We start from the raw sequence: 16,829 nt of genomic DNA on the forward strand, positions 1-16,829 counted from the left end.
CCCACTTGGATGATATTATTTCCCTTTTAGTAATGTTTCTAGTTTTATTTACCACATCGGTTTTTGGTAATTTACTAGAATTGTACTTTGCTTCTTAATCTTGTGCGTCTCCACCTCCCCCAAACTAGGTTTCAACGTTTTTTTTTGGTCGGGTTCGTACTCACCTTGCATATACCATGCATTGTCCATAATAACTAAGCTAAGCTCACGAGTACCAACGTTTCTTTTTTATCAACCAGTTTACTTTGCTCACTTTTTTCCATCTTTTTCTCGACAATACTAACTTGTTTATTATGTCCTTTGTTATATGTAGGCAACTTATTATTCTGGCCTTTTTAGTAGTCTTATTTTACCATCACTACCGTTGGTTTTCGAAACTTTCCTACCATTTCTGTTTTTGCGTTGCACCAAAAACATACATGGACCGTAGCAATCATCATTATTCTATTCTTTTAACTAATGGTTATTGCCAATATTTGCCCCGCACGCCACGAAACTAATACATGCAAATTATATGGCTGTCAGTTGTTTGGACAATATGGAAAGAACAGAATAATAGAATTTTCTAAAAAAAGAAGGACAACTTGCTTGCGCTAGGCGAAAGGGTGAAGCTTCAGTCATTTTTTGTGGTTGAAATCAAAATACGCTATTTTTATTTCGATTGTCAAATGTTGCGGCGGCGTCCTTTAGCTTGCTTAAACTCGGTATTCTAGCTTGTTTGTTCTTCTTCCTTTTTCTGTTTTGCGCCTTGTCTTCCTTTTTTTGTTTTGCGCCTTGTTGGCGTTGTACAAGATTGTTCGAACTTTGATTGTGCCTAGGCATTTTGGCACTCCTTATGCGAAGGCGTTTAGCGGTGATTTTTATATGAGAATTGCTATATCCTACGACAACTAAAACCACGAAACCCACGATACAGTGGAAAACATGGGTGGGGTCTGTTTTTTTTTTAATTAAAAAATAAATATAAATTGTTGATGGATGGAAATCATGGGGTGTGATTGTATTACTCGTGGTTTTCGTGGTTAATACTTCTTCGTGGCAACAAGTATTTCCCTTTTTATATATATACCATTTTGGCTTTTTCAAAAAAAAAAAAAGAAAAAAAAATTGCCAGTATTTGCAATTAATGTTCTATATCTTCTTTTTAAGACTCATAATTTAGCATTAACTAGAACTAGAATTTCATCTATTGAACTAGATTTTTTTTTTTGAACCTGGAACCCTTGTGCTAATAATTAAAAAAAAAGGACTGCTATATGTCCCGACAGATTTATTCGCGAAGGGATCAAGAAAATCATTTTGTCCAATTAAGGGCCCGTTTGTTACGGATTAAAATAAAAGTGATTTTGACATAAAATAATTTAGAGATTCTATTTTAGAGATTTTATGAAAAATCAGAATCTATTTTGCGTTTGTTTACCATAATAAAAATCATTTTTTTAAACAAATAATCTAGTTTGTTTGGATACAACTATATAAAAGGGATTTTTGGTTACAAAATTAGCTCAATCTTCTAAACAATATTTTCTCTCTCCTCTAAAAAAAATCTATTTTTTGAGAAACTGCTCTTAACAGCTTCTCATTTGAAGCTGTTTTTAGATTATTTTTTTTTTTAGATTCTGATTTTTTTAAAAAAGTTGTAACAAACGGATGCAAATCTCTTAAAAGTGATTATTTTTTTAAAATAAGTGATTTTTTTCTTAAAAAAGCTATAACAAACGGGCTCTAAAGCTTCTGTTGGCCGGAATAAAAGGCATTCTCGGTGTGATTTAGTTTTCAATAAAATCTGATTGTTATTTTTTATTTTATTTTTTGTCAAGTAGTCTATCTGCTAGAGAAATTCACCTTAAAGGTGAATAAGTGGGGAGTTTGGGGTTCGAACCCCAGCCCCTGCATAAATATGCATTATCCCTTACTAAATGAGTTAAGCTCATGGGACAAATCTGACTGTTATTTAATCATGATGAAGCGGTGGAAAATTATTTTTGGATAAAGCGGTCAATCATTTACAGCACAAAGATCTAACAGATGATAATGTGCCAACTCTCTCGGAAAGCTTTCGGGAACATACGATTCGCTGCATTTAGCATTATTCTTAAAAAAATAATATTTGTGACCGCTATTTAATTCGTGAGAATGAATTAAATATGATTATTTGTTATTGTGAAAGCATGAGTATATGTGAAATGTGATTTCTATATGCATTGTGATAATTTTGATTTTAACTGAAACCGGGTATAAATGCATGAGCAATGATAGGTAGACACCTTTAACACTGGAAAATTTAAGTTAACTAAATATATGGTCTGTGTGACCACATTTATTTAGTTGTGTGACCACTATTTATTTTGTTAATTAAGTGGAAAAATAGTGGTCACGCACATTTTAGTTGCGTGACCACATTTTTCAGCTTTTAAATGCTGGAAAAATAGTGGTCACGTAACGGAAAAAATGTGGTCACACAGACCATTTATATTTGGTTAACTGAAATATTCTAGAGTGGTACACATTAAGTACCTATCTTTATTCTAAATGCATCTATGATTAAAACTTGAGTTGACTTTGATGGTCATCAAACTTTAATGAGGGAAATTATATATCGACTACGTCCTCCAGTCACTATTATAAGCAAAAATCATCATTTTAGATTCATTTATTAAATAATGTATGCAGTCCATAATAAAGAAAAGAAAGAATAATGTGTTTTCAATTGAAGTTTATTCGGTGAACAAACAATTATAGACCTTTGATTGAATACAATGGATGATTGACATTTGGTGTAAACGAATTCGTTGACACCATTCGTCAACGGATCCTGACTCATAAAGGGGATATGGGATTTTGAAATGAATTTTTCATTATCCAATTATACAATTGGTAAAAGATAATTTGTTACAATTTGAAATGAACATTTTTTTAGGGATAGAGTAACAAACATTTGTGCCTAGAATTTTAATCAAAGTTCCATAAAAAATATTGCTTATAATTTACATGGGTTAGTGCGGTTAAAAAAGCGAACAATAAAGAAATTGATTTTTTATTTGAAAAAAATCTTAATGTATAGTAACTCATCTATTATCTAATTATGAAACTTAATGTCTACCAAAAATACAATCTTACCATTCTTGATTTTTTGACACGTCATCGAAATTATATCCTTTTGTGCCTTTTGCATCCACTTCCCCCTATTTTTTCTCTTATAAAAAAACAAATTAAAATAAACTCGCTCGATAAAACACACTACATTAATCTTTTTTTAAAGAACAAACAAACTTAATCTTAATCACAATCAAAACAAATTTTCGTATAATTTAACTTTTAGATATCTAAAGAGTTAAAAAATATTACAAAATATTTATTACAAGGCATTATCTTAATATTTTTTTACAGAACAAACAAACATAATCTTAATCACAATCAAAACAAATTTTCCTATAATTCAACTTTTAAATATCTAAAGAGTTAAAAAAATAACAAAATTTCCTCAATAAAAAAAAATACAAAATATTCATTACAAGGTATATATCTACTTTTCAAAAAATTACACATTTTCAAGAATGCTTCTTTTCTAAAAATAATTTGCCTTTGTTTTTTCTTTATCTTTTTTTTAGTCAAAAGAAAAATTATATTAAAAAAAAGAAATATATAAACAGACCGAGGGCATTAGACATGACTCAGGTAGAACCAACAACGGGGATACAACATAATAAATCAGACCAAGTGGATCGACCCAAATCTATCCTAACAAAAATTCATTAATCAGCAAGCGAACTCGTACACGGGCGCAAAACCAGGTTACAAAAAAAATGAAAAGTGAACCTCTGCGAAAAACAATTAATGGATTGACCGTCGGCATGTTATCAAAATCCAAGTGCCAACAACTCCCTAAACAAATCACAAAACATAAAATATCTTTCGAGCATGAAGAACTAGAGTGTAGACAAACAAGACACTTTGAAACCTGCATATCTCAACATATTTGGAAACAACAGAGAATCAAAGAAGCCATGCCACCATGTTATATTATAAAATATTATTTTTTATTGCTGTAGATTATTAATTATTATATCTTTTAGAAAGATGACTATAAAAAACACTGAAAACATGATAAATGAGTCACTAAATAATATTGTTGTACAATTCATACACGAGACTCGTAACGACATTTTATCAATAATGAAATCTTTACTACTATAAATATTTCTACATGTTTTTTTTAAAGAAGCTAAAATGAAATTTATTTAAAACGCAAAGAATCCTAGCGAGCACAAGGAATGCTAGACTAGGAGTCTTAAAGTAGCAACATACAAATAAAAAGTGTGCCGTATATATATGGAACACCCAAACAAACACTCATACATCAAATACAAACTTCTACAAACAAACCAAAAACACCATCAAATTTCGACAAACAAACCAAAAACACCATCTACCGAGGCCCGCGAAACCAATAAAAACTAAACACCAAAACCAAAAAGTCATCTCCAAAAACCAAAGTTTAAACACCCGTGCAGTAGCATAAACAAATCTTGTGCCAAACCATTGCAAAACCCCTCCAAAAGAACCATCAAACCTACCAAAAACCCGTGTAACCGCACCATACTTTTCTTCTGCAATTGAGCGCAGTTAAGCATATGTAAACACCCAAAAAAATCACCACCTAAACACATACCACTCCAAAAAAAACTACATGTTTTTAGTTTACCACTTCGTAATATTTAATAACAACTATTTCAATGATTTTATCATGGACACACTAACCTCCCTTAAGGTCTTCTTAAATAACATAAACACCCACTCTATTTTTTTAACTAAACACTAATCTTCCTTTTTTTTATCAAATTGATAAGAACTTCCCTTATAATATAACATGATTTAAACTTTGTTAATTCCTGTAACAGCCCAGGCGAGTCCCGGCTAGACACTGTACCCCCCGGCACTGTTACTCACAAGCTTAATCACTACCCCCCCCCCCTATAGTAGTGTTTTTGCCTCCCGTGGGAATCGAACCTAGTACCTAGGGATAAGTACTAGTTCAATGCATTCCCACTACCAATTGAGCTACTCAATTTGTAGCTCAATTGGTAGTGGGAATGTTGTTTTTGGATTCCCAAACTGTTGTATTTTGGTTTTCCAAATTTTATTTTCTTTCTATTTTCTACCGAAGTTGTTACTAGGTTGAGTCACGACCAGGTCGCTCTCTTTAATACGTTTCATGGCACTGCCCAAAATTGTGCAAGGCAGACTATCAACCACACCGCCTCCAGGATAAAACAAGCCCAGTTACAACTGTGCGGTTAACTACTGCACTGTAGTAAACCGTTTGAGAATTACACCTTCAATATGGTACTAAGACCACTCTTTTAATACTGAAACCAATATGGTACTATAACCACTCTAATCTAGACCACTCAAATATGGTGTTACCACCATTCTAATTCTTAACTTCTCCAAATATCAATATGGTATTTCAACCACTCAAATATGGTGCTACGACCATTCTAACAACTAACTTCTCCATGAATTGAAGAAGAATATATATTTTAAGATCATTCTTATTATACCGAAAAGGGACTATGATCTTAAAATATTATTTATTCCGAAGGGAATGAATTATCGAAGGGACTATGCTCTTAAGACCATTCTTGATTCCGAAGGGACAATATACCGAAAAGGGACTGTATGGTCTTAAAAACACTCTTAATTCCGAAGGGACAGAAAAGAGTAGAAAAAGGAGAAGGACTTGACAACACAAGTCGAAGGAGGCAAGTCAACAGAGTGCGTTTATGGCCCTGCACATCTATCCCAGTTTTAACGAACGCTCTAGGTATTCTGCCCCGAATTCCATAGGAACCGGCCTAAGTTCCACATTCGTATAGGTGAGTCTATCAAGAGTACTCATGTAGCTATATACTCCACTCACATAGAGTGTAGATCTCATTAAGAGTTTCTATTATCTCATCCTTCTGTCACTGCAGGAATCATGCTTTCTTACTTTTCTCATAGCATGTTCTATCACTCATGACTTGTTATTACCCATTGAACCTATTTCTTGGGATCTCCAGTCAGTTAGGTCGGGTTACCATCACTTGTGACCTTTGGGCATTAGTCCCATCCTATTGGATGTGTTTAGGACTTTCTTTCTAGTAATTCCTTTCGTCAAAGGATTGACTATTCTTTATCAGTACGTACATGATCAACTTTAACCGTTCCTTTTGAGAGTAGCTAGCTCTCTAATACTTTATGTGTTCGAGACTTAATAATCGTCTCTTACCATTGTGGTAACGATTCTCAATTTTGTAATAGCTGCAGACTATCACAACAAATTAACACTTCGAACAACGGTTTCACTCACTAAGGGTTCTCAACTAACAAGCATCTTATCAACTTGCTTCTTCACTAGTTTTCTCTAGTGTTCTCATCCCAGATACATTCCATAGTGGACCGAGTCAATATCATTTGTTTTAACAAATAACTCCACAATGTTGCTCAATATGCAGCCACTGGTCGCTTTAAGACTCATATGAAGGATGTTTAATTTTGTATCCTGTACCATTCATGTACAATATGATACTTCTCATTTGTATCTTGTACCATTCAAGTACAATAGGATACTTGTCACAATGTAATTCTAGAGTCATAATCTTCTTAAGGCACCTCGTGACTCTTTCAATAGCATAGCAATGCTTCTCATCCGTCTACTAGTAAACTTGAACAAAATTCTCACGACGTGGCCAACATCGAGTCTAATACATTCAATCGCATATTCTATTTGTCTAACACCATCTCAAGTGTTCTTGAAAAGTATTACACTTGAATCATAAGGTGTGCTTGCAAGTTTACAGTCAAATAATTATATTTCCTTAAGATATTCTCAACTTTGTGAGATTTATCAAAAAAGTTCTCTTTTCTGATATAGTAATCTTGAAACCAAGAATTACTTCAACTTTGTCTAAGTCTTTCATATCAATTGATAAACAATGATTTCACATAATTCATAACATGAATCTTTAAATCAAATATGAGCAATTCATCTTCATAGAGACATATGATCGTGCAAATATTATTTGTCACTTTCATTCACTTTATACTCATTCGATAACATTAGAATGTCAAATTTTTCATGTCATTCCTTAAGAGTTTATTTTAGACCTCACAAAGAATTATCCGACTTACATACCTTATTTTCTTGTCACGAATCACAAAACCTTCAGGTTGTTTAATATAGATTTTTTTTTCTAGTTCACCATAAAAAAGGCAACTTTCACATCCATTTGGAGTATTGTCGAGTTATGAACAGCGGCTAAAGGGACTAGTACTCTTATGGATATGATTCTAGTGACTGGTGAATGAGTGTTGAAGAAGTCTATATTTTTTCTCTTTGCCTAAAACCTTTGACTACAAGGAGAACCTTGTATTCATCAACCGTACCATCAGGTTTTAGTTCTTTTCCCAAAATCCCAATACAACCAATTATTTGCAACCACGAGGCAAGTCAACAAAGTGTCATGTTTTGTTAGACTCTAGAGAATCCATTTCATCGTATATTGCTTCTTGCCAAAATTCAACATCCAATGAGGATGATCTTATTTAAGGCATAATGGATCTTCTTCCAATGTATAAACCAAGTTCATATTCTTTAGCAATTCTTGCTTTCTCACCTCTTTGAGGTTCTATAACATTATGTACGATGTTCTTATAACTATTTCTGATGACTGAAATATGATCAGATATAGTGCCCCCACTAGTTCTTAATATACAAGGGGAATTTTGTTTACCCCCACTAGTGCTGCCCCCACTATTCTTTAATTTACAGGGGTACTTACTTCATAGAAATCAGCATCTTTTAATTCTATGATCAATTTAACATTTAGGTCATAAAACATATATGTTTCGTTATTTATAACATACCTAATGAATACACATTCATAGGCTCTACTAGTGAGTTTACTTCTCTTGGGTTTGAAATCTGAACTTATGTCAGGCAATCCCAAGTTCAAAAAATAAGACAAGTTGGGTTGTCTTTTCTTCAAAAATTTCTTAATTAGAATTTTTGTTCATAGGCTTGGGTACTCTATCCAACATAAATTTCAATTTTCGTTAAAGAAATTGAGCATATCAATTTTATTTTTCAAAATTCGCAGTCATCAATAAATATGATAAAATATCATTTTATCATTTCTAGGTTACGTGTCATCAAGTTCGCACATATCATAATTTATTAAGTTTAGAGATTCAAATTCTCTAAACATTGATTTATATGAACTTTTGGTTCATTAATCTTGACTGCAAAAAATAAAATTGTCTAATCATATAACTTTGGAATTAAGTCCAAGTTACTCAAGTTTTAAAATTAAACGATTGTTCACATAATAAGTTTTCATATGTCAAATAAAATCACACAACGTATAAAATATAAGGAGAATTTAATTTTGAACATACCATCAAAGACACAGTCTTTTCTCACAAGAATGCATGGTACACAAGTCTCTCTTTTAAGTCTGATTCAACTCAGTCTTATTCAATAGAAATCTGAAATTCAGATTCTTTCTTATTTTTATATGAAATATTTGAAACAAATTTTCTCATATAATTTCCATTTCATCAAAAAACCTTTTTTTTCAATTAGTTCATTATTTGATTTTTCAATGTTCACTTTTCAATTCATACATATAGAAAAAGGACTGATGAAATTGTCCTCCTATTACTCGGTACATTCCAGCCATTCAAAAGTAGCTTTGATTAGGGGCGGTCAAAAGCTATTCCACTAGGCAACCGGAGCCAAGGCACTTCGACTACTCACACACCATAACCGATTGGTTACTAATTTCATGGTGTTGATTGCATAACTATCAAAGAGAGGAACACTTAATCCTTCTATCAAATAAATAGGATTTAACTTGCATAATTTTTGCCAAAATATATGGATTTGCCGAGACAATTTTCTATCCACAGTTAACTTCACAGTTTACCATTAAAAGCGACATGTGAATTTCTTAGTGTTGTTGTAACAACAAACACTTCATTATTTCAGTCGAAAAGAAGTATTTCTATAGCTTGACTTATCCTTGTTGTATTTATGGACAACGAAACTTCAATAAGTAATTTCTTCGGTAGACATAGCAGCTGAAACGTCTTAAAATTGTTGTTTTTGGATTCCCAAACTGTTGTATTTTGGTTTTTCAAATTTTATTTTCTTTCTATTTTCTACCGAACTTGTTACTAGGTTGAGTCACGACCAGGTCGCTCTCTTTAATATGTTTCGTGGCACTGCCCAAAATTGTGCAAGGCAGACTATCAACCACGCCGCCTCCAAGATAAAACAAGTCCAGCTACAACTGTGCGGATAACTACTGCACTGCAGAAAACCGTTCGAGAATTACACCTTCAATATGGTACTAAGACCACTCTTTTAATACTAAAACCAATATGGTACTATAACCACTCTAATATGGTGTTGAGACCACTCAAATATGGTGTTACCACCATTCTAATTCTTAACTTCTCCAAATATCATATGGTATTTCAACCACTCAAATATGGTGCTACGACCATTCTAACATCTAACTTCTCCATGAATTGAAGAAGAATATATATTTTAAGATCATTCTTATTATACCAAAAAGGGACTATGATCTTAAAATATTATTTATTCCGAAGGGAATGAATTATCGAAGGGACTATGCTCTTAAGACCATTCTTGATTCCGAAGGGACAATATACCGAAAAGGGACTGTATGGTCTTAAAAACACTCTTAATTCCGAAGGGACAGAAAAGAGTAGAAAAAGGAGAAGGACTTGACAACACAAGTCGAAGGAGGGAGAAGAGAGGAAAGACACAGGAAGCATCAACTGTGAATTTCGGTGTGTAGAATGCACTGTGTGAGCTCTCTATTTATAGAAAAAATTCACAACTAATAAGTGAGAAACTTTGGGAACAAGTAATATATTACTTTGTGATTAAGTAATTCACATATTAGATCTAGTACAAAAATATCTCAATTGAGTACCAAAATATATTATATTAAGTACAAACATATATTATATTATGTACCAAAATATATTTCAGATCAAATACTAAAATATATTAGATTGCCTACCCAAATATTTTAGATTGTGTTCCAAAATATTCTAGATTGCGTTCCAAAATATTTTAGCAAAACTTGGTGACTAAGAAAACACTTTCTAATAATGATTAAATTAATTATTCAATTTATCATTTCTAAATAATAAAATATATATCAATATATATATTTTTTCTCTAGTGCTTACTTCGTTCACATAATTATGTACCCCTATTAGAGGTACACCCCCACTATATAAACACTACTAATGTGTGTGTTCCATCCGATGTGGGACTTCCACTTTTTTCAATTCACACAACACTAGTTCTACCCAACATGGGAATTTGTGTTTATAGTCTTTTTACTCAATTTCCACACATGTTCCAACAGGGAATGCATTGAACTAGTACTTATCCCCAGGTACTAGGTTCGATTCCCACGGGAGGCAAAAACACTACTAGGGGGTAGTGATTAAGCTTGTGAGTAACAGTGCCTAGCCGGGACCCACCTGGGCTGTTACAATAAAAGGCGCCTTTTATTGTAACAGCCCAGGTGGGTCCCGGCTAGGCACTGTACCCCCCGGCACTGTTACTCACAAGCTTAATCACTACCCCCCTATAGTAGTGTTTTTGCCTTCCGTGGGAATCGAACATAGTACCTGGGGTTAAGTACTACTTCAATGCATTCCCACTACCAATTGAGATACTAGCTCAATTGGTAGTGGAAATGCTTTGAAGTAGTACTTAACCCCAGGTACTATGTTCGATTCCCACAGAAGGCAAAAACACTACTATAGGGGGTAGTGATTAAGCTTGTGAGTAACAGTGCCAGAGGGTACAGTGCCTAGCCGGGACCCACCTGGGCTGTTACAATTCCATTTATTTTGAGCAATTAACTTCTTTATACAAGTATGAACTACTATGTTCGATTCCCACAGAAGGCAAAAACACTACTATAGGGGGGGTAGTGATTAAGCTTGTGAGTAACAGTGCCGGAGGGTACAGTGCCTAGCCGGGACCCACCTGGGCTGTTACAATTCCATTTATTTTGAGCAATTAACTTCTTTATACAAGTATGAACTACTATGTTCGATTCCCACAGAAGGCAAAAACACTACTATAGGGGGGGTAGTGATTAAGCTTGTGAGTAACAGTGCCGGAGGGTACAGTGCCTAGCCGGGACCCACCTGGGCTGTTACAATTCCATTTATTTTGAGCAATTAACTTCTTTATACAAGTATGAACTCATTTAATTTCCGATCATTTTTTCTTTCCATTTTTCACTTGGTGATTTTTCTCAACTTATTGTTCCTCAGTCAAGGTGGTTTAATTTTTAAACTTTAATGTAATAAAACAAATATATCAAAGATTATTTCCTTTTCATTGATCAACCACAATGTCCATCCACCAAAATTCTTCTCATTTATATATTCTCTTTTGATCTCTTCTCTAATTGCCGATGTTTGATTCTATTTGGTGGTAAAAACAAATGTTGTTATTGTTTCTCCATTGCGAGAAAAAAAACCTCAATTAGCTTAATTTTGAAAAGAGAAAAAAATACAAACATACCAAGAAAAAAATCTCATTTAACTTAATTGTGAAAAGAGAAAACAAATACAAACAAACCAAAATGACTGAAATTAAATTGTATATTTATAAAGTTATTGAAATGGATAAAATGAGGGGAGATTGATGTGTCATAAATATTAGAATTGGTGCTCGTGTTATTTAAGAAAATTTCAAGGGAATTCAAAGTAATTTTCTCTTTTATCATTAACGTCAGCTTTATCATTAGATTTTTTTTCTTATTTTCTCAATTCATATATTATTGCAATGCGCTTTAATGCATATAGCTCCCCACTTCGAATTAATCCGTGCAGAGTACGGTCCCGTGCTTAGCACCGGGTTGTTGCTAGTGTACGTAAAAAAAATGACAAAATTAATTTCCCCTAAAAAATGACAATTAATTTAGTTTAAATAATTAACTTATGTTAAACCAATAGGTATAATATTTTAAAATCAATAATATATATGAAATTTATAATTTTAACAAAATTATAATATTTTTTGGTAAAACTGATATGATGAAAATTCAAAGAAAAATTGGAATGCTTGTAAAACAAATTGAAAATTAAAAGATAAGAAAATTAGTTTTAAAAATATTAACAAATTTGAGAGTTTTAAAACTAATAAAAATTATTATATTTATTGAAATAAATTATGTTAAAATTCAATTAGACATTCTTATGCGTGTATATACCATGTATCGTATGTGTAGTGTTGTATCATTAGTTGTACGAACGTGATTTGTTGTATCTATTTATTCATTCGAAGACTTATGTTGTAAATTTTAATGTATCCGGTACTAAAGATAATGCATATGTTAAACTTTCTAGGTACGTTTAGTGTGGGCGTTACATTTTCTGCCTTAGTGCGGTGTTTATTTGATTCAGGTTGAAAGATTAGCTTTGAGCAAGTGCAGATCCGATCAATGACAATGACTTTGACGTCGTCAACGTTGCAGATCCGGAGACATGAGTATTCCGGATACTTGAATATAGTCATATTAGTCATATTTGTAGGCATAGATACTTTGCTGTTTTATGTTATTAACATGGATGATGTGAGTTTGTTCACAGATTCATCCTTTTTGTTTTTAGCGAATTTGAATTTGTATTATATCGATGTAGTTTATCAATTTGAATGAATAAATATCATTTACTTTTGTCAAAAAAAAAAATCGGTTTTTTAAAAACAGTAAACTAAGATAAAATGTTTGTTGAGATATTTATACAAGATTTCAAAACAAATTTTAACAATAAAAAATAAAATAAAATATTGAAAATAACCGTGGAAACGACACGTAACATACAAAACTTTACTTTATATATATATATATATATATAAACACACACACACTATATTATTGATGGATAGTTCCTTCAATGTAAATAAGAAAATATAGTTCCTTCAACAAAAATTCAAATATAGTTTTCTCCGTCGTTGCAAAAAAAATATTCATATCAAAAAATATATTATCATTTTCTTTTGAGGGGAAAAAAATATATTATCATGTTGATCCTCTCTATTTCATGATGAAATCGTGGTGATATTAGATTTTCAACGCTCTGTTTTATTTGATGTTTCATTTGCCTTCTTTCTTTGGTCCCACTTTGATGGTATTGTTTCCGCTAGTAGTGTTTCTAGTTTTATTTACCACATGGGTTTTTGCTAATTTACTTAGAAATGCTTACTTCTTCATTACTGGGAATCATTTTTGCATCTCTACAATGGTGGATCCAGGACTCTAGGTTAAGGGATGCGGATTTTCTTATGATCCTTTAACATAATTTCGTATAACGATTTAGATATTTATCCTTTTTCATGTTATTTTGATCATTTTTGTCTGATTGCATGTGAGTTTTCAAGCTTTAAAACTAAGATTCATATACAAACTTGAGTGCATTGTTATAGATTTGAATATTGCGAGAACACATAGAAATAAAACCATAAATTTGAAACTTAATAATACCTAAAATTATTAAGAGACCATAAGAATTAAAAGACCAAAATGAATTAAAAAAGCTGTATATGTATTCTGCGTTACAAAATAACTCAAGAAATCAGTGGACTAGGTGCAAACTAAATAACCCAGAGTGTGCAATTTCAATTGAAATAATATAACTAATGTATCGTTTAAAATCTCAGGGTGTGCAGGTGCACACCCTCCAATATAGCGCTGGACAACGGTCGGCTTCGGTCGGTTATCGGTTGAGAAATGGAAAACCGTTCATAACCACGGTGGTTATATATACATCCATCTTCGTCCGTTTTGCAAATTCGGTTTGTTCGGGTTCGGTTGTTTCGGGTTACGAGTAGTTTCGGACGGTTTTTTCGGTTACTTAAGTATCTCTGCATCTCCACAAACAAAATTGCAGGGAGAAACAAAAGTAAATAAATAAAAAAGATTGGAATGAAGGAAGATGAATGACTCCTACAATAGAAATCATGGTGTGTTGAAGTATTTGAAGTTCTCCTTTATTAACAGCTAGTGAAGTAGTTGGAGGCTTGGAGCAAAGTTCTAGCATGCAAGAGTAGATTTACACATCAAAGCATTGTGAGGTTACTAACAATTGTGAGGTATGGGATTTTGCTGCAGAAGAAAAGAAGGAAGGGGTGGGGCGAGTCTGTGAGAGAGAAAAGAAAGAGAGAGTAGGTGAGGGTGAGGTGTGGTGTCTATCCAAGAAAACTTATTATTTTATTCAACCAACTAAAAAATGATTAAAAAAACTAGTGAATGTATAAAAGTATTGAAAGATGTGACAACAAAGGTGGAGTGTGTCAGTAATATTGTGTTGATATACTATAAAAAATACAGGAAAAAAAGCACTTTCTAGTCTGCTAGACTACTTATCCTATGTGATACATCAATTCAAAACACTCTGGATCGGTCGGATATGGGTTTCTATGGTTTAATTTTACCCAACCAGAACCGTCCGAACTCACCCACACGTAGCCGTTTCTGCCAATCCGAAAAACCGAATGACCCGCACAAACCGACCCGCTTACCCGCGGTTTATTCGAAACGGGCGGTTTGGGCGGTTTACGAAAATCTTGTCCAGCCCTACTCCAATATAGCTGGCTCCGCCCTTGCGTCTTCATCTACCAAACTAGCTTTCAATGTTACTTTTTGATCAAGTAGTTTACTTTGCTCACTTTTCTTCATCTTTTTCTCAACAATAATAACTTGTTTATTATTTGCATTGTTATATGTTGGCAACTTATTATTCTGGCCTTTTTCACTAGCATTTTTACCTAGTCTTTTTACCATCACACTACCGTTGGTTTTGGAAACTTTCCTACCACTTATGTTTTTGCGTTGCACATTAAACATCCATGGACCATAGCACTCAGATTCTCCATCATTATTCTCTTCATCTAATTTATATTTCCATGACAAAAAATCTATTCGTAGATTTCTTAACCAACGTCCCTAGAACGCACTGAATGAAACACCAACAAAGAATATTGGCAAGCCTGCCTCTATCGTTTGCTGATGCGCTTATTGGTTTCTATGACGTGCAATTCAGTCAGCTCTCAAAATTGTGTGCTAAGGACTTAAGGGTGACTCCGTGAGCATAAATATTTTGTAAGAACTGTATTTTATGGGTTTAGAAAATTGTCGCAACAATCTCCATCGTGTCTTTCTCAGCACGTGAATTGACTACTAAGTTTAGTTCTTTATGGAAGGATATTGAACAATGGATATTGATCTCACTTTGGTTGTGGCTTTTATGAGTTTCAATTTTAAAATGCAGAAAAGAAACAAAAGGTATGGTCAGTTGGTGCGTTGAATTTGAAGCTAGGGATGCTACGGTTGTCCAAGTGGACGTTGGACTTCAATTTACAATCAGTGTCAAACACATGCACATGTATGAATACAAATCAACAATGGAGTAATGGAGGACGAATATTCTTTTTGAGATTGCTCGAGGTCTTGGTACACCATTAATAATTGACGATGCTACAGAGAATCGGGTTTTCGGTCACTACATTAGGGTTCTCATGGACCTTGATTTGTCAAAACACATATTTGACAAAATTTTTGGGGAGCATGATGGATGTATATTTATCTTGAAGTTCTTTAAATGGTGAGCGAGAGTGATGATAAACTTTCTCATTCTTCTCTCTCCATCTTATTTACATGGTATGATATGCCTAAAAATTACAAAGATCCTAATAAAAATAAATCCTAACAAATTATTTAGGATATAAAACAATGTTAAGATATAAAAAAGATATTATCAGATATTTTTCATAATTTGAGTCCAAGAAAGATAGTTGGACAACATCAAGAGTATGCAAGATAAAATAAAAGAATAAACCACTGCAAGCATATGACTAACAGCACAAAAGAAGCTGTTAAGATATTAAATAAGAGCATATGTAGTTTTCACACTACAGAAGTAGAAACCATGTTATATTCTCTTGATGTTGAGCTTGCTGAAATTAGCAGAAATAATTCAAAGATTGATAGAGAATCACCAATCAACAAAACTTTGGGGCATAACCAAAAGACACTAAATTAATAAGAAGAGTACATTTTATCTATAGCCAATAAGTCAGTATTAAACTCTATTAGTCAACACTTTCAAAGAAATCCAAAAGAGACATCAACAACTCTTTCTTCCTTTCTTTCCATCATGCCACCATCTGCCACCAATAACTCTTGATGTGCTAGCAGTTGGGTTGTCCGCCTATAATTCAAAAAGGAGCCAGATTATACCGAAGAGTGATACACCAAGAAAAGGAGCCAGATAATACAGGAGAGTGATACATTGAAAGACACAGTAAAAACAAAATAACAGGAAAATAATGAATGCATAATTCTCAAAAGCTCAGAGCCACAGTATGTACGTATTCTAAAGGAAATGTGTGTAGAAACAAATGTGAACTTTGAATACGATACAAAACGCTCACCATCTTCAAATTTTGAAGCAAATTGAATTAATATAAGTTTGAAGAAATAAATAACTGGTTTTTCCTTTGCTCATCTCAATAATTAATTATAGATAATAAATCTTTCTAAGTCTTTATACCAAATACAAATATTTCCAAGTCTAAATGTACTTGTCACTTTCCCATTGACATGTTTCCTCCTTTAACCTTTCAGTCTAATTAAGAGAAATTCAATTTGATTTTGGAAGTAGGCAACATTTAATCATTTAGCATAAAATATTATTGCAATCTTATACTATGAAATGAC

This window comes from Medicago sativa, chromosome 5, assembly GCF_051527215.1.
Source record: "Medicago sativa cultivar Bolivia chromosome 5, Bolivia_mono, whole genome shotgun sequence".
Classification (NCBI taxonomy): Eukaryota; Viridiplantae; Streptophyta; class Magnoliopsida; order Fabales; family Fabaceae; genus Medicago; species Medicago sativa.